Below are 14,674 nucleotides of genomic sequence, written 5' to 3' on the forward strand. Positions count from 1 at the left end.
GAATAGAAGCATCATGCTTCCTTTTGATCTTCTAAACATACCTGGTTCTTTCAAACATTTGTCACAGGACATGTTTTGAAGAACCACTTTATCCTTCTTTGGACATAACGTGAAATGTCCTTGGTCCTATTAAAATGCAACACCTGGACTTAGCTGTAGCATTGCAGAATAGAGCAGAACTATGAAGTCTCTTGATCTGGTGACTCTGATTCTCTTACCTAGTATTGCATTTGCTTTTTTAGCAGCAGAATCACATTGATAATTCATGTTGTGTTTGTGATCTGCTAAGATCAGTGATCCACGAAGACCACTCTAGATTTCAGTGTGACATTTGAATGTGTTTTTGAAAATGATGCAATGATTTTGGGTGAGTTTAGTGTTCAGCAACTTGGATCACTCCTTTAAAGTTCAAACTGAAACCTGCAATGGATTCAACATCTCACTGATATAGAAGCCACCAGCTGCCCAGTCTTTTCCATGTATAGTAATTTCATACAAACATTATACAGCTACGCAAGCCAGTTCTTCCTCTTATTGATTTCCTCCTGTTTCAGCCCAGTGCTCTCATTATTCAAAGGAGGTAAAAACAAATGCTCTACTAGACATTCCATAACCTATTGCAAAACATACAGTAACTTATTGCATAAGCTACCCAGTCTATAGGCACATATCCTTTTGGCAAATGTGAATCTCCATGAATATGTGGAGACCATCTTTGAAAAACCACTAGTCAAGAAAAGCATGGCCTTGTTAGAAGTCAACTCTTTTAACAAGTGATATTTACAAGCATTCGTGTAATAGCACACAGGTAACTTCAGCTGCCAAACTGAAGAACCATGTCTTTAAACTACCACCACAAAATATATTTGGTTAGCAGAGGATGATTGTTTCTTTGCAGTTGAAGTTGCCCAAATGATATACACTCCCTTTAAACCTCCTAGTTAAAAATATTATTTTGGTTTAAAAATCCAAAATCTTCTTTGAAAAATAACATCTTGTATTAATTCACCATACAGGCACATTTATAAAAAAAAGTTTAGTTACAGATAGGATATAGCTTCTTCTTCTGTATTGAGAACACAGGGTATCAGTGTTTATCAATAGTCCATAGTCTTTAGTATAGTTGTGTTCACTAAAGTTCATAAGCAAATAATGAAGTCCAAACAGCAACTCGTATGCATTCACCTCCTCTGAGGTCTAGTGCAAGGCATCTGCTCCCATTGAAGTCCAAACAGATACTGAATACAAAATGGAGTCTTCTTGTGTTTGCACCTACTCAGTATAATCACATGTCTATAACTCCTCCCACACCAAAGAGTCATATAGAATACAGGTTACCAAATATATACATTAACAAATAAATAGTGAGAGGCTTGGGAGGTTGCTATTTCCAACATACTCATTGTTAAAGTGTATATTCTTGTGTTGAGAATATGATGACTACAAGAAGAAATAAATGCAAAAAGTAACATATATTCAGGACACCTGAATGACTGACACTCCAAGTCTATTGCTGTAGTTGAGACAGCAACAAATAGATCTTGAACCAATTCAGATAAAGTCAAGCTATGCTTAGTAAACAGGCTATGAACCGGTTGCTGTGTTCTGCTAAGACATCACATTGCCGTCCCTCTGGCAATATTTCAATATAGCTGTCTCTCAGTGACTGAATTAGTGCCTTCAGGGTACAGATGGTCCTAAAAATGTCTGCCTAGTGAAAATTTTCCAAACTATGCTATGCTGCTTCACAGTTTTGGCTGATGGCAGTTTTCTCATGCTGACTGGTGTGAATACACATGAAGACAAACTGTTTTACTGCTGATGATCCTATTTTGAATAGTAACTGGTGGCTAAGTGGGCTGGTATATCTACTCTGGGTTTTAGGTTGAACTTTGAAGAGTCTATCCAAGATCTCAATCTTAATCCCACAGATAGGTTCAACACCGGATTCATAATTTATTCAGGTATTTCTATCTCGCCTTTCTCTCAGTAATAAAATACAAGGCAGCTACCAATATATTTTAAAAAATAGAGATTAAAATTATACAAAACCTTCAATAAACATATAGGTATAAAATTTATTTTAAAAGAGACAAGCTTATAAAGTAAATTATGTTGTCGACTGCGTTTTAGGGGATCGGGCCCTTAAGGAGAGACCCGATCCGGTCCTGAGAGAACGGACCTTGGCGAAGCCAAAAGGAGAATTACGAGCCGCAATACAACCTGAAGCCGAAATGAAGAAGGTCCGCCAAAGTTGAAGGAAAATCCGCCAAGGAGTCTTTATTGAGCAATTCAGCTGAAGAGGACTCTAGTAGTGATCATTCGGTCTACTAGGGTACCATACAATCAAAATAAAGCCATATTTATACAAAATTTCAGTCTGACAGCCCTTTGAATTTCCCGCCCTGCTCCCCCGCCTATCTGATCATTGATAGGCTAGAAGGTTGAACGAGGCGGGCTTTCGTTTCCCGCCTTGCTCCGTTGGCCCAATAGGAAGCTGCCTTTTGTCTCTACTCGGGCCAATCAGGAAAGAGAAGGCGGGAGTTATCGAAACAATGAGGTGACGGGACAGGAACTAGCGGATTAAGTCCTGCTAGACCGATTTCTAAAGGGTGCTTAATTTATTAATGGCAGCAATCAAGGGTGTCCGGGTTTCTGTCACGTATACAGATTTTAGATATGCCTTGGGGTGTCAGAGATGGAAGCAAAGATGGGTGGTGATGAGCCATATTGACAGGCTCTGCAGGGCGCCTTCCTGAGGTGTCCTGGTTTTTCCTTTGGGTGAGATATGACAATGTTTGCCTTGGGGCGAATCACCTTTAGGTCAGCAAACTCCGAATTCGGCGACTCAAGCCCTATATTGTCCATGCAATTTGAATTTGATTGGATTTAGCGGTGGCAGATTATCCTTTTGTTTTTGGGAAAGGAAGCCTGGGTCATAGGAAATGGGATAAGTTCTGGGGTTCAGGTTGAGTTCAAAATATTTCCTATTCGATTTCATGATTTGACAATTATATGAAATAAAATGAAAAATAAAATAAAGTTGGAATATAAACCATGCTGGGAAAAATACATATTTTCCGGGGATCCCAAAGAGTACAAATACATATAGGCAGATAGATAGATTTCATGGAAATAAGGGAGAATCCATAAAAGTGAGTTACATTGCATAAAGGGGAATCATGAATGATATAAACAATTGAAAATATTTGATAAGAACGAAGTTCATAACATCTGGAGAACCCAGCATGGAAATTCATAAAAGTGGAGTTTTAGCAGCATGATTTTACAATTCATGAAGTTGTTATCTCTTGCCTCAGAGTGCAGAGTTTTAGTAAACCACAGTAAACTCCAGTAAAAAGTCTCAATCACCTTCTACTATAAATATATGAAATATAGAACATAAAGTCTTGATTTTTGAACTATCTTTTACAAAGTCCTGGGGGGGGGGGGTGGTCACCTCGATCACAAGGCTGTCTAACAACGTATAGTGAGACTATTCATTTCATATTATTTTCATAGGCAAAGGATACTCAGAAGTGTTTTTTCCAGTTTTTTTCCAGTGAAATATAGCTTACAGCACTTGGTATTCATTGGCAATATCCTATCCAAGTACTAACCAGAACAGAACCTATTTAGCTTTTAATATTAGGTAGGATCTTGTGCCTTTAGGTTTTAAGACACCATCGTCAAAATTTTAAAATAGCACCACATGGCATTCAAATGTATTCCCTGCCCCACAAACAGGGATCTATTCCCTGTCACAGTCTCCTTTCAACCTGTATGCATCCACTTCCTTCTGACCTTCTTGCATATTGGTTAGATAGAGTTATACATGCAGAGAATTCATTCTCACATCCTCTTCACACTCCCAAGGGGACATAAAAGGGGGATGATTTCATGCATTGATAGAATTCATGAACTGGAGCATGAAAACAGAGTCTCTGCAGCATCTAGTAAAAGAAACTGTTGCCACCAGATTGGTATAATGATTTATTCATTCAATCAATCAATCTGTGTCTTGCCTTTTTCTATCATAGAATTCAAGCTGGCATACATGGAGGCTTCAGGAATTCTCACATCCAGGCTGTGATCACATCCAGACTTGCTCAAGTTTAGTTTAAGAAACACTGCTCTACAGCACACCTCTGACATCAGTATAAATGCCACATGGGCCAGCTTTTCTTTGCCAAACAAGCCTCTCTAAAGATTAATCCTGGGTTATGATAAGAATACAATTTAAAATGCATAGATGGGAGAGGGAAGCTTGCTGTTGCTATTAAACTATGGATCCATAAATATAACATATGGGTCCATCTTGATGTATTTGATGTAATAAAAGATGTTACTGGTTTTATGTAGTGAAATATGTATAGATCTTTGCTACATTTTTATCTGGTATTAGGAATTATTTAGTAGAAGTTAAGCAAGACACTTTTTTTTTCTTTTTGAGCCAGTGTGTATAGTGATTTAGTTACTGGATTAGGACCTTTGAAGACAGTTTGAATCCCTTCTTGGCCGTGGAAATCCAATGGGTGACCTTGAGCAAATCACTACCTTTCCTATTGTCACAGAGGAAGGCAATAGCAAACTCTCCTTTGAACAAATCTTGTCAAGAAAAGCCTGTAAGTTTGCCCAAGAGTTGCCATAAATCAGAAATGCTTTGAAGGAACACAACAATAAAATGTCTTTCTCTTAATGTTGTGAACTGCTCTGGATCCCACTACGAGAGAAATAATAATAATAATAATAATAATAATAATAATAATAATAATAATAATAATAATAATAATAACTTTATTTATATTCCGCCCATTTCCCCATGGAGACTCAGAGAAGATTACAATGTAAACAGATATAGGCAAACATTCAATGCCTTGTTACAATACAATGAGACACACATACAGATAAAGGCAAAGGCTTCTCCTTTCATTTCTGGCTTTGGAGGCGGTGTTCATCTCTAGCTCTGGGGAAGGTACTCTTCTCCATTTTCAAGTTGAGGAGCCTGTGTTGTGATCTCCTGGTCATGTGACCGGCATGACTGCTTGGAGCGTCTTTTCTTTATGCCTTTCCCACCAAAGTGGTACTTATTTATCTACTCACATTTGCATGTTTTCGAACTGCTATGTTGGCAGGAGCTACGGCTAACAGCAGGAGCTCACCCCATCCCGCAAATTCGAACTGCCAACCTTCAGGTCAGCAATTTAGCAACACAAGGGTTTAACCCACTGTGCCACCAATGGCATAGAAATGAAATGAAATGATCTATTTAATTTAACTGCTTCTTCCTTCCTTCTTTCTTCTAAATTAACTGAGAAAATTCACATGCAGAAGAATCTGCCATGTGGGCATCACCAGGAGTACTGTATAGCCATGTGTGTGCTTGTGTGTTCATGTATAAAAGGGGGGGCATTGCATGGGCATAGAAAGTCTGTCCTCTGATGAAATTTTATTTCAGTCCCAAAATATGAGTTTTTCAGAGAATTACATATGGAAAATTGTCCATGTTAAACATTTTACGTTAGTTGTGTCTGCAATTTTTTTTGGTATTCCTGCCTGCTTCTTTTCTTTGGAGGCCGAACCTGAGGTTCTAAATGCTCAACTGACCTTTTCAGGGTTCATGCTAAAAAAAACTTTTGGAGGATGGGGAAGAAACAAATTACAAGCTTGAAAGTAGAAGATATGGAAGAGGATGACTAAAAGATTTCAAAAGACATTAAGTGGGTAGGAGAAAATGTAAAATAAAAGGGGTTTCTTTGTTTATAACATTTAATCAGAAAATTCTGCACATGGCAGACAACTGTGTCACAATGCCTGCAGGGTCAATAGCTTTACTTAAATTAAGGAAAATTGAACTGCAGAGCTCGCTTTCAGAAGAAAATTGCAGTGACAAAGACCTGACTAATTCTATAAAACAGATTAGAGACAGCAACAGAAAGTGAGGTCATCAATTGATGAATGATTATGGTAAGACCCACTTCCAATCTCTACACTTCCATTTTGTGGTTGGTGGTTGTTGTGCACCTTAAATTTCTAACTTATGGAAATCATAACTATCAACAGGTTCTTTGGAGCTGATAGTGTGTCACTTGTCCAGGGACACCCAGTTGGTTTTCATGGCTGAGCATGGATTCAACCCCTTGTCTCGAGTCATAACCCAACACAAAAACTCAAACTACTATGCCATGCTTGTTCTCTTTTGTGATGACTCGACCTCAGTAATTTTCTATGTAGGATCAGCCACTTTGTAAGATCAGAGCAATGCAGTTTGCAATTCACATTTTGTGAGCAATGAATGTAAATTCCTGCACAATATATTCATGAAAAAATCCTAAATCTGTACTTTCCTGAAGGGCATACATAGTATATGAGGGCATGCATCTGTTATGGAAAATGTTACCATTTTATAACCAAGCTGCAGATTTGCATGGAGAGACCTCTTTCTATTTAAAATAACCTTGGAAATGCTAAAAGGGGTTAAAGACCAAATTTTTCACTCTCACAACAAGAAACAAGCAGACATGAGGATGTGTTATACAAGAAGGCAACATATAAATGCTTCTTCCCAGCCTAATTCTAACAATGTAGTTGCAGTGTTTCAACCTGGTGAATGACTGGCATTTTTAGCTTTTCCAGTTGGCCTCCTTATTTGGCTGTTAGCTCATTGAGAAAGCACAAAAAGAACATTTGATGAAATTCATGCAAAGAATAGAAGCTTTATTTCATATTCCATGTCAGTGAATAAAGTCTTTGATAGATAATATGTAATCTTTTGGGGAACAGAGTAAGAAAACTCTTTTCCACTTATATTCACAATTCATTGTGTAAATTTGTTTCCTTTATGTGTGTTTCTCTCAGCGACTAAATAAAATAAAAACTACAAGTAGGATGAGAGTTCTCTATTTTCTAGCTTTTGAACATCAGTGATTGATGTAATTATGTAACAAATAGATAGAGAAGTGTGATAGGAAACAACTGAGAAAATGGCTTGATCCAAAACTACATCTCCAAAATGATGAATAATGTTTCCAAAACAATAACAGCAGAATACTTTAGAGGTTACTGAAATCAATTTGCAAATAGGGAACAACCCATCCATCTTATTGCTTTTACACGATGAAGCAGAATATATAGTATTGTCTTATTAAAAAGTAAAACACTTTTTGAAAATAATTTAAAAAAATACTAATATATTGGTGATCCTCAAACCACTTAAAATTCCCAGTACAGTGTTCCCTCACTACTTTGCGGTTCATTTTTCACAGATTCGCTGTTTCGCGGTTTTTCAATAAACTCTAAAAGAATATTATAAATAATAAAAAATTACAATTTACAGCCTAAGGAAGGGAGGAAGGAGAAGCCTAAGAGAGAGAAAAGGAGCCCAAGCGGCAACGGGAGGAGAAGGAGGTGATTTATCAACACATGATTGGTTGATAAAGACTTAAAATAGTGTATAACTACTAAAATAATGTACAAATATTAAAATAAATATAGTGTCCCTACTTCGCGGATTTTCACTTATTGCGGATGGTCCTGGAACCTAACCCTAGTGATAAGTGAGGAAACACTGTAGTTTGTGTCTTATATTACAGAAGTAAAAAACTGAAATGGCATAATGATGAACAGTACAGTCTTTTCTATATTTACTAAGCATTCAGTCTCATTATATTCATTATATATGACTAATGAGAAGTCACTCTCATTATGCCCTTCTTCCCTGGTAAGTGGAAGAAGCCCCTGAAGTTTGCTTTTGAATAAATATGCCTGAAAAGAATAAGTGACTAATGCTATTTGTTTTAATTCTTCATATTTGCTAGAGACAGAATATCCTTTACACTTGTTAATATGAGTACAAAAAGTATTAGTTCATGACTAAAAATATACTCTTGATGCCATGCTATTTATTAGGAATGTGCAATTCTTTTTAGTCCTTGTAAGTCAGATCAAATTCATTAAATTTATTATTTATTATTTATTATTTACAGCATTTATATTCCGCCCTTCTCACCCCGAAGGGGACTCAGGGCGGATCACATTGCACACATAAAGGCAAACATTCAACGCCATGACACAGAACAGAGACAGAGATAAGACGCATGGCCTCGAACTCATGACCTCTTGGTCAGAGTGATTTGTTGATTTGTTGCAGCTGGCTTGCTTTCCAGCCTGCGCCACAGCCCGGTCCTTTGTACTTCTGAATTGATTTCCAGCCTGCGCCACAGCCCGGTCCTTTGTAATTCCAAAATTTGTACTTCCGAATTGATATCCAATACGTGGGAGGGGCCCACGCCAAAAATTTAAGAATCGAAACTTACCCCATACTTTTTCATTTTAGTTTTTTAAATCTTGGAATGCTCCCAAAGTCAGTTTCATATTCAGTGCAAGGAAGCAAAGTTGGAAGCAAACCCAAAAAGGCTGCCTCAATGCCTTGCCTTTCCCTTGTAAATTCATGGCCTCTTGCCATTAGAAGAGGCTAGAAAAGGAGGGAGAAAGCAGAATTTTCTGGGAAAAGCACAGAACTCTAGAAAATGTAGTTTGGGAAGGCAAGGAGCCCTATTCCAGAGAATTGAAAATACACTGCATTACCCAGAATCTAGTGCTCCGCAGCAGAGAGATTTGCCCATCACCTCTGTAGCCAGCCAGAGTTCCAATAAACTTAATATTCTAACTATGATTTCTTGTTCCTGGGTTATAAATGTAATTTCCTAATTGGTTCTATCATAAAAATATGATGAAAGTTTATTAAAGTGCAAAAACTTTGTCTTTGCACGTGGGACAACATGGTTAAGCACATTTTTCTATCCAGTCCACCAGTTTCACATTGTCACCCATCCATTTAACAAAGTTTTTGGTGCAAAAACAAGGTTACTGGAGCAGAACTATTACTTTCAAAGATCTACACAATTAAACAGGAAATAACACTTTCAAACTCAGACCATATTTTCTTTATTATTAAAAAATGTTGTTTATAATTTTTTTGAAATTTCTCCAAAAATCCATGGGTAATTAAAACATCCTGAAATTTGGTGGGCTAAGAGTGGCAAATGTGTTCTACCATTGTAGTGGATTTCGCCTCAACAGTGGTAAAAATGAGGGAGAAAGGAGCCCCTGAATTGTCCCCAGTCATAGTAGCTTAATTATGTGCAATTACTATAACGAAATAGTAACTAAATTTCATTACTCTCATTATAGTAACAAATTGTTCATTAACTATACTTTAGAAACACTTTAGAAACAAAACATCAGTGCCCCCCAAGTTCACGTTCACTTTATTACAGTCAATGACTAGCTCATAAGAAGAGGGATCCAGTCCTGCACAAACACATCAGGTCTAAGGGTCAGGAAATTTAAAAGTTTAAAATTTCAAAATGTCAAAATTTTAAAACTTGACAATGTTAAAACCTCAAAACCTTAAAATAAGTGCATTGCCAGGACATCAAGGCAATATACAGGATTATATGAAAACCCAACACAATTAGTGAAATTAAAAGAAAGGGGGTCTGAAGGGAGGGGATTAGGATGTTCATGAGGCACAGCGAAGGGAACCCCAATCAAACAGAGGAGAGAGCAACATCCCTACTATAATTAAAAGACTGTAATCCCAATTTCCTGCTAGTTCAAATCTTTGACTTATACTAGCTTGTGCTATTAGTCATCAACTGCTGTATTTTAATCACTGCTGAGCAGAACTTGGCGACATTATAAGTTATAGCCGAGTTTGTATCTGAAAGCAGCCGGGAGATGTAAAATTGTCCAGAGTGCCCTGAGTGTTTATATAGCCATGGCGTGATGAGGTGGGATCTTAAGAATTTGGATTGTACACTTTCCAGTGGGGTGGAGTCAGAAAAGGGGGTTAACTGGACACCTTATAGAAGTGGTGCAACTGCCTTGGTATCAAATAGTTTAAGTGTCACGGGTATATAGTGTCCCCTTCTTGACCTATTTTAGGATAGCAGATGAGCTTCTTTGAGCAATCTCAGCCAAATAGGCTCCATGGGCTTTTCTGCTGCTGGAGGAATGGAGGACTATCCCCATACATTTGAAGCATGGGACCAGCTCGATTTTATTTCCATCTATATTCCAGGTGTGAAGCTTGGGTCTTTTGGCAAGTACCATGGTTTTAGTTTTTGAGTAGTTACGTTGCAACTGGTTCACATTACAATATTGTGCCAGAGCTCTCAATGCTCTTTTAAGCCCAACAGGTGTTCTTGAGAGTCGAGCAGCGTCATCAGCAAAAAGTAGGATGGAAATATGTCTACCCGCCAGTTTTGGTGGGTGGAAGTCCATGTTAAGCAAGTAGTCCACCATGGAATTGATGTAAAAATTAAATAATAATGGGGCCAGAATACAGCCTTGCTTTACCCCTTTTCTCTGTTCTAACAGCATTGGTGAGGTGGCCTTGAGTGCTGCATCTAATTTTGAGATACATCCCTTTGTAAAGTTGGCGGATAAGATGAAATAACCATCTATTGATTGAGGTGGCTTCTAATTTTTCCCATAGCTTAGTCCTAGAGATGGAGTCAAAGGCTGCCTTAAAGTCTATAAAGGCCACATACAGTGATGTTATGCTACTGGTGAAATATTTTTCTATCAGATGTTGGAGCACTAGGCATTGATCTACGGTAGATCAGCCTTCCCTAAATCCAGCTTGTTCATCAGCTAATATGATTTCTTGTTCTATCCAACCCTGTAGTTTCCATTTTAGGTGTCTTGCATATATTTTGCTGATGGTTCTAAGTAGGCTGGTTGGTCTATAGTTAGCTGGGTCATCCCTTTTTCCTTTCTTTTTGTAAATGGGGACAATAATTGCTAGCCCCAATCCTTAGGGATTTGACCATACTTGTCAATGCAGCTAAAAGTGATGTTAAAATAGGTGACCAAAAGTCCAGATTGTTCATGATGACTTCAGCCTTAATTGGCTGACAAGGTTCTTAATCTCTGTCAATGTGACAGGAGGTCATAAAGGGATATTTTCAATATCTAAGGTTAAACTGGCATTCCCAGCAGAGTGATCCATGTATTAGTCCTGGAAATGTGTTTCCCAGGTTCCTGGGGGATATAGACTTCCATGGAGGGGTGGACACTGGACATAGGTTTGTGTACTTGATGTAATGTGGCAAAAGGTAGCTGAGTCTCTGGCTTGGACAGCATGGATGAGCCGTACCCAATTGATTTTTGTGTCTTTCCTTTTTTTCCTAGCCAACAGGAGCTTGTAGCTTCTCTTTTGATGGAGTAGCTCTTGTGCAGCTGTTGCTGAGTTATTGGAAAGAAAAGCCTGATAGGAGAAAACGAGTGATTTTTTTTTTTTTAGCATTTGTGCATTTCTTGTCAAACCAGGGCTTGGAGTAATGTTGATGTTGTCTCTGTGTTTCTGTGTTGGTGCATCTTAGTTGCTTCTGGAGCTCTTGTAGTTCCCCAAAAGCGCACTGGAAGTTGTAGCAGATGTCAAGCCAGTCCTTAGGTTCCGTAGCTGTTCAGAAGCCAACAGCTTCGTAACCTTTTGGTTCAACCCTGGAGTCCATTTGGCTCGACAATAGGTTTTTCCTGCTGGATGCAGGAGAAGTTGATAGCAATCCACTATTTCTTGGATGGGGGTGAATAGTTGGAGGTGGATTGGAAAATGATCACCATCGAATTTTGGCATGACTTCTAGAGATTTAGCATGTGGTAAAAGATTCCTAGAAATGCTGATATAGTTGATGGCCAGTGCCCCCCAGTTTTGTACTGACTTTTGGACCATTTTTTAATGGATTGCACATGTCTACTATTTATTTCTTAAGAATATAGTTTTCTTTTTTCATATACTTTGTAAAATACACTAGTTTCATTTGTTTGATTTTTTGATTTCTACTTTAGAATTGTATTAAAAATACAAAAAAAGCTCCAGTATTAAAATACCATTAATGGTTGACCTAAAATAATTTAAAAGCATGTAAATACACATGGCATTTCACTTGCTTGTTAAAAGAAACAATGGTACATATTAGTTGAAAGCATTTTTCTCAGATTTTTCTCCTTATCATAGAGGTCTCATGCCTTTCTGTCTTCAAGGATGACAGCCATCCCACATTCGTGTGTGTGTGTGTGTGTGTGTGTTTTAATGTTTGCAAAGCTGCTGCATACATTATTGCTTATACAGGTAGCAGAATTCTAGGGAGAAACAACTATATGATGCATTGTTGACTATATATACTTATATAGTCTTCATGTACATGTTCGTTGTGATTTCCAGAAATCTTCATATGGTTGTTAGATGTCCAGGATGTAACATAATGTTCCATATCATAATACCAGAGGGATTTTTTTTCAACTACAGCATCTTTAGCTATGTGTCTTGTGAGTGTAGTGTCTGTTTAATGGCAGGAAGTTAACAGTAAAACAAGATATTTATTTTCTTCCTTCCCCACAGCTGTTTCGCACAGAGCTTAAGTCAGCTATTGCTGGATTCCTTTTACCCTGCTTAAATAATGATGCAATTGCTGCTAGGAGAAGAAACAGAGATTTTGTTTTATGGACAGAGATAACATTGACAGAAGAGTTGTTAAAAAAACCCTTTATAATAAAAGTTAAACAAGTGAAACTGGCTGTTTGTATGAAATGATTATTTTTAGGGCACCCCTCTGTTTCTTGTGGTTTTACCCAATCTAAATTAAAATGAAAAGCTTCAGGCAAGCTGTCAGTAAACAAAGCTCTTAAAAAGAGAGTACACTTCTGATTATAGTGTAACAAATGTGTATTCTTTCACACTCAGTTGTAATGTGCCCAAAATGTACTATAAGGCGTATCCTGACTTGTTGAAAAGTCCCAGATTTTGTTCCTGTTCTTTCTGATTTTCATAGTGGGTTCTGATATCTGTTCCAGTTTTTGCTTTTAGGGGTACATTGTTCATATGTGATTAAAATATGCTTTGTTGACGTTAGCTGTCATTCCATGGGTCTCCGGGAATTAAATATCTGAATGGGAAATGGAATTTTTTCTTTACATGTACAAATATAAGAAAGTAGGAATGTGTTGGAAATGACAACATTCATCAAACCTTCTCTAGTAATCTGTTTATCTATAATCCTATTGCTTTTATCTTGTTGGGTTTTATTGCTGTATAATGGGGTTAGTTATATTGTTATTAATTTTACCTCTATGTATTTTACTGTATTTGTATTGTGTTGCACTATTGAGTGTGTCCTGTGAGCCGCCCTGAGTTCCTCCGGGGAGATGGTGATGGGATACAAATAAAGATGATGATGATTGCTTACTGTTTGTATATATGTTGTGGTATGCAGCTTCCTTTACTCTATGGTTCCTGAGAAGTTATAAAAGGAGCTGCAGACCACATGCTCTCTCTCTCTCTCTCTCTCTCTCTCTCTCTCTCTCTCCATTCTCTCTCTCTCTCTCTCTCTCTCTCCCCCCCCCCCCCTTTTGACTATGTGACCTGTTGATAGCTGTTTTGCTATAAGAGAGATGCCCTGGCCAGATGGCACAGAGAATTATCTCAAACATATCTGAAACTGGACTGATAAGTTTTGTACCTGTGTATGCTGAACACATAAATGTTGTGAATAAATCAAATATCTTATTTTATCAAAGTTTACTTCATTTTGGTCTCTTGAGTACATTATATAAAAAAATGTTGTATTATAGGAGAGTATATATTTTGGGCATTGAAAAACACTTCTAAAGCTCTGCTGTTTTATGCGTTGGCAAATCTCTGTTTTCCTAACAGATCAGCGATAACAGGTGTTTCAGTCTAACACCGGAAACCATTGCCTTGCATAATTATATCTGGTTATATACCACAAGAGAAGATTCTACTCTAAAGGGTTTTTGGTCATGCTTTTCTAAAAAGTTATGATCTCCAAAAGGTGTTTTTCCAAAAGAATCTTGCCATTTTCCAAAAGAATGCAATATCATCAGAACAGTCCTATTGGATAAAAAGGTGCTTTTCAGTCCAAGATTCTGGTCCCATATTGGCCAATGAGATAATCACAAGCAAGACATGACAATAGGATAGGTTTTTTTCATGTCAGGAGCAACTTGAGAAACTACAATTCACTTTTGATATGAGAGAATTGGCTGTCTGCAAGGATCTTGCCTAGGGGATGCCCAGATGTTTTACCATCCTCGTGGGAGACTTCTCCCATGTCCCCACATGGAGCTGGAGCTGATAGAGGGAGCTCATCCACACTCTCCCTGGGTTGGATTTGAACCAGCAATCTTCAGGTCGGCAACCCAACCTTCAATTCAGCAGTCCTGCCGGCACAAGGGTTTAACCCACTTGTGCCACCGGGGGCTCCTAATAGAACAGGTTGAATATCCCGTATCCAAAATGCTTGGGTCCATAAATGTATTGGATTTCAGATCTTTTTTATATTATGAAATATCTGTATTTGCATATACATACATAATGATATATTTGAGAGATGGGAACCAAATCTAAACATAAAATTCATTTATGTTTCATATAAAGATATATATGACATGAAGGTAATTTTATAGAATATTTTTAATGATTCTGAAAATGAAACCAAGTTTGTGTACCATCAGAAAGTAAAGGTGTACCTATCCAAGCACCTCTTGTGGATGATTTTGGAGTATTTCAAATTATGAAATGCCGGACAAGGAATGTAATGTGGCGTTTTACTATGGAATAAACAACAATACCACTGAACCCAATCAC

Source organism: Anolis carolinensis, chromosome 3, assembly GCF_035594765.1.
Source record: "Anolis carolinensis isolate JA03-04 chromosome 3, rAnoCar3.1.pri, whole genome shotgun sequence".
Lineage (NCBI taxonomy): Eukaryota > Metazoa > Chordata > Lepidosauria > Squamata > Dactyloidae > Anolis > Anolis carolinensis.